We start from the raw sequence: 13,150 nt of genomic DNA, 5'->3' as shown, positions 1-13,150 counted from the left end.
CTACTGAAAAATAGTGCTTAACTTGTGACTTGCACTAAAACTTGAAAATAGTTTTTCTGTTTTAATCTCAGGTAAATAGCAAAGCAGAGATATTGTTCATTTGTATACTTCCATGATCAGTAGTTCTGGATTTTATGTGCAATGGGTCAAAAAAGCCACTTCCATCTCTACGTTTACTTTCTGTCTAACAGTAGGAATAGCCGAACAATTATACAATACTTCAGTAGATGCTTGGAGAGGGGTTGAGCTTCTCTCTGTCTCTCTTTGCCCTAAAAACAAATTTAAACCCACCTGTGGTCCCTGTGCTGAGAACACAGAAGATGACCTGTTAGTCTGGTGATAGCTGGGCTGGAACAGCCTGAAGGCCTGTCAGTGGAAGTGGGAACAGTGCCGAGAGATGGGCTGAGCTGGGAGCGAGGGCAGCGTCTGCTCGGGGATGGGAACAGAGCAGAACACGAGCAGAAGGGTAAGTGAAGGGGGACCACACAATAAAGAAATCAAATGAAGGTAAGTAAAGCTCTGTTTCCTGAGGCTGTTGCAGGAGGTATTTGCTGGGAAGTGCATGTCTGTGGCAGCGGTACAGATGGAAACTGCAGCTGGGGACTTGCAGGAGGGGCCACCTTTTGCTGTGAAGCTGGGCAGGGCTCTGGGGTGGGTGTGCATCTTCAGCTGCTGGGGGTTGAAGTTAAGCTGGAGTGCTTTTCCAAGCCCTGTTATCCTACAATATATGCAGCTGCCCTTTCAACTGGGATAGTTAATTTCTTTTCAGTAGTTGTTAGGGTGCTGTGTGTTGGATTCAGTATGAGAATAACGTTGATAATAAAGTGATGTTTTAGTTGTTGCTAAGTCATGTTTATCCTAAATCAAGGACTTGGGGATGGTCCTGTGCAGTGCTAAGAGCTGGACTGTATGATCCTCACGAGTTCCTCTCAACTCAGATTATTCTGTGATTCTGTGACTTTTCTGTGTGCTCTGCCAGTGAAGAGGTATAAAAAAAGAAAAAAAAAAAGTGGGAGGGAGCATAGTGGGGACAAGTGACACGAACTGGCCAGAGGGATATTCCTCACCACAGAGTGTTCTGCCCAGTATATAAACTGGGAAGTTATCCAGAGGGGGCTGACAGAGGTTCAGGGATGGGGTCTGTCATCAGTCAGTGGGTGGTGAGCAATCATACGTTGCATCACTTTTTTTTTTCCCTTTTTGTGATTATTATTTACTATTACACTTTGCTTTGTTTCAATTATTAAACTGTTCTTATCTCAACCTACAAGTTTTATTTTTGATTCACCTCCCCATTCCACCAGAGTGGGGATGGGGTGCTGAGTGAGCGGCTGCATGGTGCTTAGTTGCCACCTGGACTTAAACCACAATAGCCTACATAATTTTGACAGAAGACTTAATATAGGCCTGACAGGATTCTAATTTTTACAGTAAAGTTTACATTAATTAGCAGTCTGTTACTGCTTAATCTACATCCTTTGACAAATTACTGTTGTCTCCCCATACTGTTTGTATTTGAGGGGAAGAGTACTCAAGGTAGAAGAAGTATGCAGGCAAAAACTGTAGTTAAAATTAATTAGTAAGCCAATAAGCACAGAGTAAATTTTTTAAAAGGCACTTCATTAAAAAAAAAAATATTCAATAAAGTACTGTCTTGGTATGTTTATCAGGAAACTACTTTACACGTCTCATATCTGCAGAGAGATAAGAAAACAGCAGCATGTGCTATACAAATTACCTGTCATGACTATGGGAAGTTGGAAGTAAATGCAGAACTGTGCTGCTTTGGTTCATAACTTGAAGAAATTTAGTATAGAGCTATTCCCTTTTTGCTTATCTATGCTTATGAAAAAGAAAAGCACATGTTTGATCAAGTTAGCTACAAGCAGGATAAAATTTGGCTATTTCAGTACAAATACTCCTTGATGGCTGACCATTTGTCACTGTTTCAGTATAAGTTGAAGGAACCACTGCAACAGGAATTCCTCAATTTTGTATCACTGTGCTTGCAGACAGGATACAGATTCTCATAGAATCTCCCTATTTACCTAAATTCTTCTGTGAATGTAGCTGATAAATGTATCTTCAAAGTGGTTAGCTAAAGCTCTGTATACAGATCTAGCAAAGTCTGTCAGTAATTAAATATGCGGGGAAAAAAACCAAGAAAAATTGGCCTATGTTTTTACATTGTCTAAGAACAGAAAAATTAAAGGGATAAAATTATAAAATATATTAATATTTTAATGCACAAATACTTGGCAGGTTATTTGGATGTGATTATGGTAGTGAAGTATAGGAAGTTTATCTTGAAGAATAAATGCCAAAATCTCACAGGCCAACCTGAAAGCCTCTTAGAAAACAAACCAGCCCTGCTACTTCTGTGTATCAGTGCTTGTGAAAATGAATTTTAAGATTTCCTGTAACTGATTAAAAGGAAAATTTTAGAACATTTCTTCTAATTAAATTAGATCATAGCATCATCATCTTCCACTAGAGAGCAGCATTTTCTTTTGAGAAAGAGGTATTTGGATAGCAATTCTTTATTTTTTTTTCTATTAAAAATGGGGTTTTTTTATAATATGAGGACTGAAATATGAGAAGGAAGGTTACCTGTTAAAATTATATACTCAAGGAAGGAGACTAAAGGAATTTATTTTCTTAAGAAGGTGAAACCAGAGTTCACATAGGCTTTTTCATGAATTAGTAAAATTTTCACTTGCATATTTCCTGTCTATCTGGCTTAAAAACCAACCAAATAAGCAAACAAAAATAGTACCTAAGTAGAAGGCTGTAGTCATTCCCTAAAGAATGTAGCAAGTTGCTCCTGGGAAGTGAGAAGAGCGAATCTGTCCTGTGAACTGGGACATGTCTTTTGTGGCAGCGTTTTCCATGCAGCACTGATTGTTACAATCTGCGCTCACTCTCCACAGTGAGCACTGAAATACAGCTCCGAGAGCTTCTCTGGAGCGTGAAGTCCTGGCAGCTCACTGGATAGTGTCTCACATTCTTCAGCTGCTGCAGAACTCCAAAGCAAGGCTGCATTAAAAACACTTCAAGGTGATGCTGATCGATGCAACAGCCCAATAGTTAGGACTGAAAATAATATGACAGGTGGTCTTCTCTGTGTACAGACAGCTGAAAACAGCAAGATTTATGAAAACTGACTTCCACTTTAATGTCTGAAAGCTACAAGGGTGCCTGTAGCTTTGTTAGTTCCTATCCTATGTGTGATTCAAATCACAGTGGTGAGGATTTGGTATTGGCTGGCTGTGCTTAGGGGTTCTGTGGGTCCTGACCTGCTCTGGGTACTGCACTGGCTTAACCACCACAGTTACTTCTAGTTTTATGTAAAGCCACCATGTGCATCAGATGGTAAAAGGTGTTTCTTCACCTAAAGAGTGTCCTGTGAGTCCAAGCCTTCAAGATCAGGAAAAATTGCATGTTGGAAGCAATGACAGTAGGTAGGAAGGACTGGTGTTGCACAGGAATATGGTGGTTTCTGCAGTTATTGAGGATAGAGGAAAGAAAGCTGAAAAGGCAGGGAATGTAAAGATAAGCAAGGGGATATAAAGCAGAGTAGAGTAGGGAGTTCAGATCTGTTCGGGGAGGAAACAAAAAGGTGGCACCTAGATGAAGTGATGCACAGATATTCGTAATCTCTATAAGGACTCCTAGTGAAGTGATGGAAATAGCTGGGAAAAACATAGGTATTCCCAAGAACTAGGATTTCACAATTTGTACTGGAGATTACTGTTAACTGGCTGTAACAAACAGTGCTATCATCATTTGGTTTCAGAGCTGGATAGTGCTGAGGAGTTTTAGTCCATGGGGTAAAACAGGACATGTAGGGGCCTCTGACTGTGGCTTTCAGGGTCCACAGAGACCTGGGTTACCCCCCAGGACCTCATAACAAGTTCCTTCTCCCTTTTGTTTGTGATGTTTTGTCAGTTAGAGACAGTGTTGGCCAGAAATGAAGCTATTCTGAAAGCAGCAGGTACCTAGATTATTAATCATAGGCTTTTTATTCTCCTTTTTGTGAAGGTGTAAGTTGGTTAGCCCTAATGGCTAATCTTTCACTGCATATGGCAATTTTCTCAGCATGCACCCTTCTTTTAAATGTTAAATTGTGTGGATTTTTAAAAGCGAAATAAAGAATTTAGTTGTCAAGAAATGGAAAAGTGATAGTGAAATTGTGCTGGTAAACTTAAGGAGTCCCAGAAAATGTCAGAATTAGGTGTGAGACTTCAGAATTAATTTACTTATTATTCAAGGTTTTGTTGGTTTCTGGGAACTGGTTAGCAGTGTGATGTGATTCATCCAGGTTTGACACAGATGGGGGATTCTTTGGCTTAGGTTGATTCACAGCATCTCTGTGGTAAACTGCTGATTGTCTTTGGAGTGACAAGGATGGCTTGGGCCATGTCATGGTGCAGGCTTGAAGCACCAGCAGTGACACTGTGGGACTCATTTCTGAAGGGCCAAGTGGGTTGGGCATCTTTGATACACTTGCTGGAAGGAAGGACCTCACTCTTTACTCAACCCTGATCCCTGCACTTTTTCAGTGCAATGATGCTGAAATGTTTGCTGTATGTGTAGGTACCTTGACAAGCCCACACAATAACTTAATCCCCTTCCATATGCAATTCTTCTAGATTTTCTGCTCATGCAGACATTTTGCAGTTACTTCAGAGACTTCCTTTAAACTTCTATTTTTCCAGAAGATATATAGTTCTTCTGACTTATGCCACTGCTGAGCGTTTTCTAGTTCCCTTTGCATTTATTTCTGTCTCCTTGTCCTTGTTTCTCACACAGATTTGTCCCTTCTGGACCCATGGTGACTGTCACTGCTGGTGACACTGCTTCCCTGCAGCAGTGCTATGTCAACCATACTGTGCCACTGGCTGGAGTCAACTCAGCCATGCAAGGTTACCATGAGCAATTGCCTGCAGGATAATTAAACCACTCAAGGAAAAAACATCTCCTCAGCACATCTGGAGGTGGAAATTTACTGCCATCAAAATTACAACTATGGTCAAATAACTCTTGGGTTAAAAAAAAAAAAAAAAGACATTATATAAGGGAATATATTCGTACTCTAAACTGAAAAGCATCCCTGCTTCACATGGCTCTTTGTCAGCACTAAAAACTATATTTGGCCCTTTAAGTCACCACTTTTGTCTTTAGCCTGCTTCTGGTCCTCCCTACTTAGCTGACACCAATGTTGTTTCCCTTGCTTTTGTTTGTATGTATTCTGTTGAGAATAAATATGAGAGATCAGCGCAGCAGCTTGGTAGGTAGCTGGCACATGTAGAATCATGTTTTTTGATGCCACAGACTTGTAAGACCTGGGGAAAACTTTAGACTCTGTGTACTTCAGATTCAATCTGTTAAAGACTATTAAATTATAATAGTTTTTCCTGAGCAACACGGTTATCAGAGATGATAGAATCAATGTGAGTGAAGGGCCTATGCTTGTGAAAACTTATGTGCTCTAGGAATATTTAGTAAATAGGATGTGTGGATTTAAGGATGTGATTAGCATCTGCTGTGTATAGTTCTTTTTATTCTGTCATCTTCCAAAGTAAGTGAAAAAGTTGAGTAGTTGGTGCTCTTGAAGTCAGCTGCAAGACAGACAGGAACTTCAGCTGGAAAAGGAGAGGGCAAAGCAGTGAAGCTCTTGGCTGCATTAATATTCTTGGAGGGTGGGGGTGGCAGCTCTAAAGACGAGTTAAGGGAAAAAAACTCTAACAGTACAAATAGCCCACAGTAAAAAGGATAATATTTGGCTTGCCTTGCTGATGAAGTGTATTTATCCTTCATGGAATATCTCTAGCAGACTTGAAGACTTTTTATTTCAGTTATTCCTTTGCACACTATTTTTATTACCAAGCTGGGGCTTATTCCAAGTCCCCTGGAAACCAATTAGAGAACTCAGCAGAACTGGATGAGCTTTGATATATGCATTATATTAAATATTTCTATCCATCAAACTCCCACCAGCTAATGCATCTGTATAAGTTTCAAACAGTTGAACACTTCTCTAAACTTCATTGCTGCATACTTGATTTAATAAGAATAATTTTAACCTAAATCATTTTTAAAGCTTCCATGCCACTCAGGACTTTGTCTCAGATGTTTCTGCTTATTCTGGGCCATGCTGTGAATGTTCTTTTCCATTTAGTATTGAGGTGAGGATTTTCTGTTTGTTTTGGGAGTTGTTTATTTGTTGTTCAGTTCTGACAAATCCTGGTATTTAAAATAATTTAAGTTCTAAATTACTTTTATGGCATTTTTCTTTAGAAAATAGGAGTTAACTTGAACTATTGGATGTTTAATTTTTACATTTGTGTTATAAGGGGAAAAAATACAGATGTGTTGAAGATCTCTAGCTCAGTTTAAACTCGATGACCAAACCTTGTGGAAGCTGGTAATGCAGCTGCCACCATGCCAAGATGAGACATTTTTTTCATTCTGGAACTCTTTGATGGCTTTCCCATCCCTTCCAAGGCATGTAGGCTGGCACAGAGACTGTATTACCTTTGCCTTCTAAATTAGAATGTATTTTAGGAGTTACTTCATTGCACGTTAGTTACTGTTTTCAGAACTAATTTTAGTTAAGTCCAGTATTTTTATCATTTTAAACACTTCTCAGTCTTAAGTTGCATCTTGGCCCACGGTGTGCCTGCCTGAGCAAACTGACTATAGCAAGTTGTACAGGGGTTTCTCTTGGACTTTTTTTTTCTCACTGTAATTCCAATCTTGTGTTTATCTCCAACAAAAATGATTTCCCTCTCCTGCCCGAGGAATATCCAGCAATGTTAAAAATAAAAATTCCTTCTCAAATGAAGAGCACATGGAATTTATGCAGTATTTATGTAAACAGAAATCTATGTATCACTGCCGAATGGCAGTTCAAGTCTCAGCTATGACTATGACACACAGGATCTGCTGAAAGCCCAGCATATTTTTCAACATCCTGACCATCTACATTTGTCTGGTTCTCGCAGGCACTTGTAAAACTGTACAGAATTAATGAAAGTACACCAGAAATGCTTCTCCTATGTAAAAAACCAGATTAATTCAGAATGCTGGAGCATTCATTATGAAGCCATAATAATCCCCTCCAGCTGGATGCTCCCCACAATCCTGCTTATCTGCTGCCATGCACGATAAGCTTTTGGAGTCCAACCAAATCTGAGTATTGGTCTGTTCTCACATGTGGATCTGCTGGATTTGGGGTTTTTTTTCAGGAACTGGGCTGCCACCTCTCTTTTCCGTTTAGCCTGAGCATTGCAAAGCAGGCAAGTTGTGGGACAAGCTCTTCAGGCGTGCATGGAAAGACAGGTGTCATGTGGTATGTAGAGAAACAGAACCACAATTCTCCATTTCCTCGGGGAGAAAAGCTGTTTGGACTTGGACTACAGATACTTGGACTATCCTGGAATTTTCAAGGAATATTGGCTTCTGTTCAGCATCAGGAGCCTTTTTTTTTTCGAGTCCACTTGTGCCAAGTTAAAGAACTGTCCCAGGAGACCCTGGAAAACTTAGTTTGTAACTGAGATGGATTCAACTCTTGCATCCTTGCGTGTTAGTGAGCTGGGAAACTACTTGCTATTTCAGGTAGATATGCAATTCTAGCAGATCTGAAAGATGGAACATAAGGAAATACCTCTCCTTCTTCAAGAGCCTTTAGATTCAAATCCAGTTTGAAAATACTCATTGCTGACAGAAAACCAATGAAGAGGGTGAAAAAGTGCTGAGGCATTCTCTGGAGTCCTTACTATTACGTTTGTCTATGTTCTTCAACTGCGGTTTGGGTTTTCTTCTTATGAGTTCCCAGTTTGTGCACCGTTTGTTTATAGATGTTGCCCGTGGATGTTTAGGGCACCCATTTGCTTTTATCTCCTCGTTAGTGTTAAAAGAAGTAAAAGCAAATGATTGGTATAAATAATCTCTCTTGGCTTGACTTGAAAACTGACCTAGAAACTGAACCAATAACAAACTGCAAGCAACACCTTTTAAAGGGGCTGTTTAACATCTGCTTGCTTATAGAAGTTAACCACATCACAACCTAGCCCAGTCTTGGAAAGAAAATTAAATCACCCCCCCGGTCTGTTCTAAGCAGATGGGTACTTGGATTTGCTTCCAGAGTGTCTTCCTTACAAAAGCTAAAATTCTTACAGCCCTGCAGTATCACCACCAAAGTGCCTCTGTAGTATTTCTGGTTTTCTTTTGCTGCCTTTTTTTGTCTGAGGAACAGAAGCGATTGCGTGTATTCACAGCTTCAGGAGAGGATTTGTCTACCCATTTCTTCCCCTCTCTCCACCCCAAACAAACAAACAAACACCCTTCCTACCAGGTACTTTGCCTTTTCTTTTTAAGTAAAACAACTTTTTTTATTTGCTTTTTCAACAGCCCAGGGACATCTAAAACTTTCTAAAATAAAAATTCTAAAACTGTTTTCTTTCTGTTGAAGCCAACTGAAATATGTGATCTTCTTCATTTAATTTGCCCAGGGTAGGAAAACACCACAATAATTTACATCTGAAAACTGCCTAGTGTGGTACAAGATGAAGTGACTGATAGGTTTTATGGCTACAGAAAAATAAAATAAAATAAAAAGGTCTGCTTTCCCTCATACTGTATGTTATAGGAGCTCAGTTAAGAAAGAGCTAAACTATTTCCTGGAGTTCATGGTTACATATTTTTAGGAAGATAAATGATCCTTGTGCTTCTGTGTGTGTCCAACAGCAGCTCCCTCAGTCTGCAGCTTCAGCAGGAGCTCTGAGGACCTCAGGATTTATGGGTGTAGCCCGTTCCTGGAGACGGTAACACCAGGTGAAATATTTTCCCTGGGCAGTTCCCAGACTGCTCACATTATGGTTTGGGGTTTTTTTTATGGATAAATGAGATCCTTTGATCTCAAGACCAGCACCTTCCTATCCTGAAAATGCTAATTGATTGTCTATCAGTCACATTAATCTGAAAAGATAAGCTGCTGTTGAGAACCATTTAGCTGCTGGTGTTTCATATGACACCTATGACAAAGTCTCTATGGTGTCTACTTTTTATCTACAGAGCTCTAATGATTACTTTTATTTTTCATATAGCTGTTTTCAAGATTGCATAACCTTCTTTCCCAGGATCCGCACAGTGTTGTCAACTTCCATTAACTTACTGTAAATCTCTCAATATTTTTCTCTAAACCCGTAGTTGCTTGAATCATATGATTACATGAGAAGCTTAGCTTTCGTTACAAAACCATTTCTAGCATACATGACTGCCAATGAAGCTTGAAGACCTGCACCCTAAGGGCTCCAAAACCAAAAAGCACGTGAAATGTCTCCCATGCATTTAAAAATAACAGGAAAAAACCCAAAAACCTAATCCTAAAGAAAATCCTCTACTTTTGGCCATTAGAATTTCTGATTGGTTCAAATTGATGATTTTTAGGAGGGGATTTACCAGCAAACCTACAGCAGCAGAGCTGCTGCTGTGACTCGGGCAGCAGTAAGCAGGCACTGCAGAGGAGGAAGTGCTTGAGAAGGAGCGACGGGTATTTTTACACGGAAGACCATTGTCCTGTGAAGATTCCTATTAAAATGAGTATAAGAAGCCTGTTTTAAAGCCTAGATGTTTCTAAAGGGTGTCTTATCAGAAAAAAACAAGCTAAAATAATATAATAGTGTCAGTCAATATGTGGATGAGTGATGCAGAATATAAATCTCATCGCCTAGAGGCTTTTGGAAGCACAGATTTTGCAAGACAGAAGAACAGTCACTGGGTGCAGTCCCTGTTATTGCAGGTGCAACATTTTATAATATGTTACTGAAATCCATCCTGAAAACAGGAAGGCTTTTCTTTTTCTATTTCTCTGCTTTTTTTCTCCTCTTCTTTCTCTCTCCTCTGCTCTCCCCTTTCCCTTTTTTGCTTCATCATCATGATCAGAGTTTTCTTGGTTTCAGTCTAAAGTTCTGTGATCTATATGGAAGATAGACGTTTTAAGTGCTGCATTACGTGATTTTGAATTTCTTCTTAGTTTCTAGTTTGAATGTATGACACAGAGCTATATTTCAGGAAATGTGCTTTTTGCATACACAAACATGACGATTATTGCATATTAAAAAAGGTGCATTGACAATTACAGGAAGAAAATCTTATACAGAGATTGAATCCTGTTCTTGATTCTAATCTTAATATTTTCAAAGGTTTGCATGTTTGCTTTTTTAAAATACACTGTAGTTAATATGGTGGCATTTGTGGGATTTCATACCCTTCACAGGGTTATAGACACTTATAACAAAAACAGTTTTCATCTGCAGGAGTGGGGCTTGCTGAAACCTAATGCTTTGGCTGAAGAGGATCCTGTTCTCCCAACAGAAAATTCTACAAGATGGGAACTCAAGTGCTTTTCTTCCCCCACCTTGAATTTGCAGAGGGAGGTTTTTCAGAGGTAGATACACCAAGCAGATAACATGATTTTTCTAATTCCAATTTCTGCTTTAGAAAATCAATCCCAAGGTCTTCTGGTAGCTTCTTAAGCCTTGCATGTTTTATTTGTATTTGAAGGACTTTATTTCTGCATGGTAACACTTGTGTGTCTCCTTTTCTTTCTGAAAAGAAGGTACAAAACTGACTAAAAATAAACTTTAATTTCTGCCTCTATGTCCCCATCTTGTCTCCCAAATCTTTCTCAGATTTCATAGCCATAGGTATTGCTAGCCTAATATGCTTTTTCAGATAGTCAATAATTTTTTTCTAAAGCATACATCCTCAATAGTCTAGTTTTCAAATCTAAAAAAAAAAAAATTAAAAAAAATTGAAAGCTTTTCCAAGGCTTATAAAAATCTACCCATATTTTTCTGTTAATTTTTCAAATTGTGGTTTAAACCAATTTTACACAAGTACCCATGACATCCTTTGTCACAGGGACTTATTTAATTACATTTTTTAAATCCTTCCTTTCATTTGGTTTAAACAAACAAACAAAAAACTTGCCTTCATTTTGGTACTCTGATTGATTCTTGCACAGTCTGTCCAAGTTGTAGACTTGAATTAATTTCAAGAATCTTTGATTAACTTATTAACTTGGATTTTTGTTCTGAAAATTTATTCCACAGATATATTCATTTTCTGAAAACTTGTCAGAGGAACCAAAGGGTTTTGTTTGTTTGGTTGGTTGGTTTTTTTTGGTGTTTTTTGGTTTTGTTTGTTTGTTTGTTTGTTTTTGCGAGAGGGGTTGGGGTGAAAGGAATGAATTGAAAATTGGGTTTGCTTCTTAGTATGGCAGTGGAGTTGTACATTCTGGAATACTGTAGTGATCTGAATTTGGGTTCCTTTATAAAGTTTTGGCATAATAAATTTGCATCCATTTCATAACTTGAGTCTTCAAAATATGACTAAATCTTATGAAGACTTGCCCTGAGCTTTCTGGAGAAGGTCTATACGGAGTCAAGCAATTGAAGTAACAGCAAGGTCCCTCTCTTACACAGGCAAGTGCCTGCCACTGGACTTATGGGAGAAACATTTGTCTGTACCATGAGAAATTTACCTGAATTTTTCAGAGCAAAGACAACTTGCCATTTGCAAGAAAAATGGAGTGTAGGAGACTCAAATATGTCAAAAAGATAGACACTGCACTGATAAAAAGAAACCTGGTACAACAGGGATTTACCTACTACCTGGCACTACCTGAGCAATGGCAACAGGAGATGCGGATCTGCAAGCAAAAGGCGAGTCAGGCACTGCAGGAGAAGACTGATGTTTTATTTGGAAGAGAAGGCAAAGGACTAAGACACACTTCTGGCAAAGGCAGAAGTAAGTAGAGTCCAGAGGAAACACTTGCCAAGGCACATCTCCCTCTAGATTCTGAAATGGGACTCAAGATAGCTGAGTTATGCCCTGCCTACAATGCCATTTCTGTGTTACTGGACAACCTGGAGAAAGGAACTATCAGAGTGCCAAATCAGGCAGAGTACAGACACCAAGATTGCCTTTATTATTTCAAGTAGCAGAGGACTGCTGCATAGACCTATAGTCTGGCTCTTAACATAATGCTTTGTAATGAAAGTTGATGGCTTGTTTCCTTTCCTTCACAGAAAATGTGTGTAATGTGTATTGTGTGTGTGTGTAAGCACAGACAATAAAACATCATATTTAAGGGACTGGTGAGATTAGAAAGTCTTAAAAACTAGCACATACTTGAATAATTTTCAGTGTTATTGGGCATTTGCCTTCTGAAAGCTGTCCCTTGCACATTCCTTTGCCCTCTGTCCTGTGGCAAGCACAGAGGTGCCCTGCCCTCACACTGGCCTGGAGGGTTGTGCTTTGGCTGCACACTGAGTGACAGGAGGTGAGTTTCACTTCTTACCCATAGTTTTTGACTCTGTTGTGTTTCAACTTTGTTTTGCTGAGGTGAAGCCAATAAGTAATGCATACTGGTGTTAACCAGTACTTTGGGAATGCACAATCACTCTACTGACTAAACTTTGCCCAACTTACTGGAGAGAAATAGACAGATTTTCTGACAAATTTAAGTAGTCTAGAAGAACACAGTTTGCAGGTGTTTGCAACAGCAATAATTAGACAAAAAAGCTAACCTCTGTATTTTGCATAGCAAAGAAAGCTGTTGAGAAAATCATGGATGCAAAGTTAGAAGAAGTGACTCTATAAGAGCATTTAATAACAATGAATGGACCAAATATGGTGTGTTTTAAAATCACCCCATACCTTCCAGTATTGTTGTAAATAATGACTTTTAAGGTTGAGAATAATCTCCAAGTCCTCTTATTCTCTGCCTTCGCTAGTACCAGAACACATAGCACAATTATGCACATAACTCAAGGCTGGTTTTATGTATGAGAGAAATCATCATCTGTTGAACTGCATAAAGTGACTTGAAACTTAGCACCTAAATTCTCTAAATGTGTGTGTTAACAGAAGATTTTAGGCAACAATGGCTTCCCCTTGTACTCATTGTGAACAGCTCTCTGGACACTAAATAAAGGATATGGTTGTTTGGACAGCAAGCTGTCAGATAATTCTGGTTTCTACTTGATGTAATGGGGTTAACACCACTACCAGTAATGCTCTTTCAGTGTCATTGAAACGTATAAAAAGTGAATTTAAGATGATAACTGCTTGTGGTCAT

The sequence above is a fragment of the Myiozetetes cayanensis genome, unplaced genomic scaffold, assembly GCF_022539395.1.
Source record: "Myiozetetes cayanensis isolate MyiCay16 unplaced genomic scaffold, myiCay2020 scf10, whole genome shotgun sequence".
Lineage (NCBI taxonomy): Eukaryota > Metazoa > Chordata > Aves > Passeriformes > Tyrannidae > Myiozetetes > Myiozetetes cayanensis.
This window is presented reverse-complemented; position numbering follows the sequence as displayed.